This window comes from Rousettus aegyptiacus, unplaced genomic scaffold, assembly GCF_014176215.1.
Source record: "Rousettus aegyptiacus isolate mRouAeg1 unplaced genomic scaffold, mRouAeg1.p scaffold_m13_p_13, whole genome shotgun sequence".
Classification (NCBI taxonomy): Eukaryota; Metazoa; Chordata; class Mammalia; order Chiroptera; family Pteropodidae; genus Rousettus; species Rousettus aegyptiacus.
The window spans coordinates 25326949-25333369 of NW_023416288.1; the positions used below are offsets into that span (position 1 = coordinate 25326949).

Below are 6421 nucleotides of genomic sequence, written 5' to 3' on the forward strand. Positions count from 1 at the left end.
CAAGGACTTTTTAAATCTATTTGTGCTATTTGTTATTCAGAGAACTCAAAATATATTTTATACCAAATGTGTCTTCTGGCCAAAAATAGATTAATTTAGATTGGATTAGTTTAGACTTCCTTCATTCCCTTGATGAAAGAGTCAGAGATATTTTGGGATCATAGATACAACAGGTCAGCCAAATCTGTTAGGTAACTGGCAGGGTTTAGCATATCAATAGGCCCATGTGCTCAGTTGCTACACCTCTGAGATTGATATGTTGTTCCTTACGCCTTTCTTGTAATTGACATAAAACATGTCTGTGATACCACTTTGTTCCCTAAAGTCATATCGCAACCACATCAACATTTGGTGACTTATGCTGCTTGGGAACTCTTCCAGAACAGAGTAAATTAAAATGTTTGCAACTAATGAAAAGGGATGTGCTATAATCTACATATAGGTTGAGTCAGATAACCCTGATTTGGAGAAATGAATTGAGCTAAACATGTGACTTTAGAAAAGTTTCTCACATTCTCTGAGTTTTCTCATCTATGAAAGAATAATAACAATAATACTCTGTGGCGTCATGATACATACATAAAATAACTTATGTGAACCATTTATAGATTGCTGTCAGATGGTGATAGCTCAATGAATGGAATTTACATGCATTCTCTCTCATCCTAGTTTTTAAATGCTTAAAATCTTTCTCTTTCTGTGTCTGCTGTTTCAATTCTGTCTCTATCTCTACATATATGTGTGCATATAATCTATAGATATAATTATATATTACATATAATAATAATTATCATATATGTTTATACAGTTGACCCTTTAACAACATGAGACTGAACTGCGCAGGTCCACAGCATTTATTTTGATAAATACTGTAAATGTATTTTCTCCTCTTTATAATTTTCTTAACAATTTTTTTTCTCTCACTTTATTGTAAGAATACAGTATATAAAACATAGAACATAGAAAGTTTGGGTTAATTAACTGTTTTTGTCATTGGTAAGATTTTTTGTGTCATCAGTAGATTATTAGTAGTTAAGTTTTAAGAGAGTCAAAATTATACACGGAATTTTGACTACTCATCTTGGAGGTGGTGGGTGGCTCCCTGAAACCTATGTTGTTCAAAGGTCAACTGTATATATAATCTTGTATAAACTGCCCCCTGCTTACCTGTTTTTACCTTACTTCATTCAACACTCCTAGGTTACTCATTTTCTTCAGTTACCACACCAACTTTTTGTTTGTTTACATATAAAGTTCATCCTCTCCTCCAGGCTTTTGCTCTTCTTGTTTCATTTTCCTGAAATGCTCACTCACCAGGTAGTTCCATGGCTGGGTCTATTTTTATTATTCCAATTTACATTCAAAGGTTGACTCTTCAAAAACATCTCCCCTGACAATTCTACCTTACTTAGCTCTTTCTTATATGAGTCACCTCATATTCAATCACTTTGATGAAGATAGCAGTTACTATTAACTGTAATTATATCATTCATATCTTTGTTCATTGTTAAAAATATCTGTCTCTTTCACTAAAACATAAAGTTCTACTTATTGTCATATTTACAAAGTAGAAGAATATGTCGCATAAAATAGATGACTGTTAAAAATATCTCAAGTGAGTGGACGATTAAGACATTTTTGAAATCTTGTAGAATTTTATGCATCCCTGCTTAAAGAAGAAGTCAATTTGGACAGCTATTGGAACATTCATGGAGGGTTATGAATTTACAGGAAAGAAAAGACATATTTACCCATTGAAAGTTCTCAAGTTAAATAACCGAAGATGCAAAATATCATCAGAGGTTAAGCTGCCACTTCTTTAGTTGTTGTCTATTGCTGACTAGCAAGCCTTCTCAAAAATTAGTGATTTTAAACAGTCAATAAAGTATTATTTTTCAAGAGTCTGTGGGTCAGCTGGGCTCTAATACATGATCTCATGGTATATATTACATATGAATACAAATAAAACTTTCATTTTCATGGAGACTGACCATATTTTTTTCATGTGGCAGCTCACAGTGTTCTGATAGAGCAAACTTTACAATATGTTTGCTGATATTTCATCGGTCAAATAGCTCACATGACTGACCACATACTATATCCACAAAGATATGGATATTAGGAAGTGTGACTAACACATGGCGGGAGAAAAATGCAACCTATTCCACTGTAGTTTTCTTTGGCCTCAGACGATTTAACATGGAGTGTGGCTACCATTGCAAAGTAGGGGCTCAGTGGGTCTGGAATGTTAAATTCTTTGTAAGCCACTGCCTTTTTTTTTTTATTTTCAGGGTTATGTCACCACTCCAGGAAAATTTACACTGTATAATCTATGTGTTTCTATTTAAGGGAACCATTTAAATATTAGGCTCTCTTAGTTCATGAAAAAACATACCATTAGTAAGATTGTATCTTCAGGGTGTCAAGAATAAAGGAGTAGAAATAAGATTCAATGAGTTAGTGCCTTTGGATAAGAACTCTGTCTCTAGTTTTCCAACACCTAGAAAACCTATTGCCCACATTTATTTTCCATACAATTATAGCAGGTATATGGACTACACTGAAGATAACATTTATATTGTTGCAATTTGTCAAGTTTCCCATGATTAAAATGAATATTCAACTGCACAATGATAAATAGAATATCAAAAGTAATGAAAGTATTTTTTTTTTTCAAGTTAAGATTTCCTATTAGTCAATTCATTAACAGGTTGAGTGTCTATAGTATATGCATCAAGCATAATAAATAAAAGCGTCTGGTCTCAGGAACTTTTTAGTCTAGTTTCTTGGCTATAAGTGAGTGAGTATGTTGAGAAATTGTTTCGAAGTAGGAGAAGAGAACACCCAGGTCTCTCTATAAACTGTGCCATGAGGGCAGATTTATTGAAAGAGGTCATCTTTAAACAATATTATCAATCAGTGGTATTATTCTCCTGTAGTAGCTTTCAAGGCTCCCTCTATTTACTGAAACTATTCCCTGAAAACTTAACAGTTCTCTCCATTTTTCCAAATGCAACAATCTTCCAATTTCTAATCTCTTTGACATATCTGTTGCATTTGACTGTTAATACCATTCATCTTTAAAATAAAGTTTTATTATCTTTTTTAAGAGTATATACTTCTGTTTTTTCTTCCTTTCTGACCAATAGTCTTGACTTCTCTTCTACCTTTCAGCTAAGTAAACCCAAGATCAATCCTTATTCTTTTCTCCTTTTTCTTTACTCTTATTTATTTGACATATCCTGACTTGTTATTGGTAATTATTGCCATTCTATGACATGTAATAACAGTTCCTGTAATCTCACTTGGAGCAAGCACTTAAGACCCTGGGTATATGGACACCAGGGCAAATTCTTGGATATTGTTTTTTTGTTGTTGTTATTATTATTTATTTGTTTGTTTTCAAAGAAAAACACTTAAGAATTCACTTAGAAGATACTTAAGAGGTTTAGGGGTTTTAGATCAATTCCCTCTTAGCCAACAATTCCTGTAGCCATAATCTCTCCATATTCCTGTTTTCTTATCTGCCCAACTAGCCTCTACTGGGCTCCAAATACTTAATACATAATAAGCATTCATTACATGTTGTATGAATTCGTGAGCTTTATTTCCTTCCATGTTGCTGTCCCACTTGAGAGGTGACAATGACACTCAATGCTTACTGACACTTAGGACTTTAAAATTACTCTAGCAGATAGTCTTAAAATGCTTACTTTTCTTATCAGTCTCAATATAGTCCCTCTACTCACCTGTCTGTTCTTTTTTTCTACAATTGATAGATCATATTCTCATTCTACATTAACAATTTTACACACGTAACTTGTGCCACCTCCACTAGTTTTTTTTTTTCATGTTATTTCTTACAAGGATAAAAAATAATCACTAACCTTTATTGAGTGTTTACCATTTGCCAGTCATTGTGCTCAAAGATTTAATGTCTCAGCACCTTTAATCCTTGAAATAACTTTATGAGGTGTTTTATTTTTCCTGCTTTATTGACCAGGAAATTGAGACAAAAGAGGTTTGATGATCAGTCCAAGTCTTCCCAGGATGTACATAGTAGAGCCAGTGTGACCTTATGCAGGAGCATCTTGAACAACTTTACTCTTCACTGTACTGTTAGCCTTCAATGATCAACCCAAAGCCCACCTTCCCTTTGAACTTTTTAGTTCACATAAGTGTGGTCTCTTTTTCATTTTCTTTCCCAGTGTCAAGGGACTCTATGTATCTCATAGCCTAAAAATAATCACCTGCTTTCTGGGCTGTTAATACAATTCCAGAAAAGTTGAGTCTTGATTCCCACATTGTTTATCGTGAGCAAAAGTATGTCTGTAAGAATCACCTTAAATTTATATTAGATATAGAAAGAGAAAGAGGGATAAAATCCCTATTCTGTTTGACCCTGATATACCTATTGATTGTTAGTACTATTTCTCAAGATTAGCAATGCCGAAAAGTTAATATAAGGTTAGAAAGAGACTTTCTGTCACTAGGTCCCAATTCAGATGATTTCTTCATAGAGTTTCCATTGTTTATGTGACATACCATTGTGACTTTCACTATTGTGCTCCCCTGTCAATGCTCTGCAGTGAACTATGACATTAAAATGTTGTGTAAATTTTGTCTTTCCTTTTCCTCCCTCTTTCTATCATTTGGTTGACTGACGTTGAGATTTATGAAATCCAATTTCATGTACTTTTTCCATACAGGCTTCCTTGAGCTGGCCTCTTGTTTGCTTTTGGCTGCTGTTTAGGACTCTTCCCTCAGCTTCCCCCTCTTTCTGCCTGTGCCTTTCATTGCTAGATGCTCACTTTAGCACTGCTCCGATGTTTCCTCATGCAATACTCAGGGACTTTGCTGGAAAAGCGAGATACCTTATGTGACAATCAAATCTCCTACAGATTTTAAATGAATGTAGGCAGGAGCTATTGGTTAGTTCTGTAATTGTTATTATTTCAGGTGTCTGCCTCTTAAACTACCCCAGGAACCCCTTGAGAATAGGGAAAAAAAAAAAAAAACTTTGTTTATTTAGCTGGACTCTCCATACCTAGTTCATGATATATATTTAATATATGCATAATGGAATGAAAAAAAGTAGGCTAAAAATAATTATGTTTTGTCAGTACAAGAACAAGTATTTACACTTTAAAAGTAATTTTTTAAAAAGCATACCTTTTCTAAACCCTTGCTGAGGTTAAACTCTTTGATCAGACTAGTTTTGAGTTTCCTTGTGTTGGAAGTCTTGGAGCCTGAGAAAGCCTATTTTCCACATTAAATATATAAATATTTTACAGTTAGCCTAGAATTATTACTAAAAGTCATAATTAAAGAATATTATGAAATACAACCATTAAAATAATTCACAAAATACTCACTTAGGCTGTAGCCATAGCATTGGAAAAATGGCAGGGGGAGAGAAAAGAAGAAGGATTTCCTTAGCTGCAGAAAATCTCCTGAAAAAGAGGAAGGCTTATCAGGTCCTCAAAACCTCCCAGGCAAAGCATGTACTTTTGGAAAAGAAGGAGCAGAGGAAAGGAAAAAAAGTTCAGTTTTAAGCCACTGGAAATGTTTTACGCATTCCTGGGGATCTGCATGAAAAGGTATGGCCCAGAGGACTAGAAGTGAAACCTCTTGGTTTAGAAATGCTAGGTGAACATTCCTTGGCCTTTGTTGTACACATCCAAATGATTAAAGGGGTGATTTAATGGTGAAGAGGACCACTGCAAGGCTTCTCTTAAAGAAGATTTTCAGTCATGTTTTTGTCAAAGTGACCCCCCAAATCATAAAAATGCTCCATGTCGTGGAACTTTATGTGACCGAGGGATTTCCAAATCTGAAGTCTGTCGAGTCACTCATCTTGAAATGTACACAAGCCAAGGTCAAGAATAAAATTATCCCTTTGACAGACGACACAGTGATTGAAGAGCATCTGGGGAAGTTTGGTGTTATTTGTTTGAAAGACTTCATTCATGAAATTTGCCTTCCTGGGGAAGAATTTCAGGGTTCTTGTGTCCTTTTCATCTCTCAGAGGCCCATCACACTACTCATAATAGAATGGGCTTCCTCAAGGACGTGGGCTTACCTGGCTATTGAAGTGAATGCATCAATCAGCACCTCCAGCAGCCAAACTAAACCTGGATCATCTGAAAGCACAATGCATTGGACGTATGTGTTTTGTATTTGGGAATTATTATCCAGTATCTTCAAAGATTATTTTTCTGCTATATCTTCAGAAATTGAAAGAGAAAGGTCAGGGAAAAGATAGAGATGTTCCTGGCAGGTACTTCTCCCCACAGCTCAGTTCCAAGGGAAATGTCTCAGTGTTTTCCATGTTGGCCACAGCTACCGCCTCTGAAGTCAGCAAACAACTCATGCCACAGAGGAAGGGTTCTGCTTGGTTGCCTCTATCCAGGGGATTAAT

The 6421-nt window shown here is 35.1% G+C and overlaps 1 pseudogene; it reads left to right on the forward strand.

Annotated features, from left to right (window-relative positions):
- The first annotated feature begins 5261 nt into the window (after positions 1-5261).
- Positions 5262-6132, forward strand: LOC107518734 (annotated as a pseudogene).
- The last annotated feature ends 289 nt before the right edge of the window (positions 6133-6421 follow it).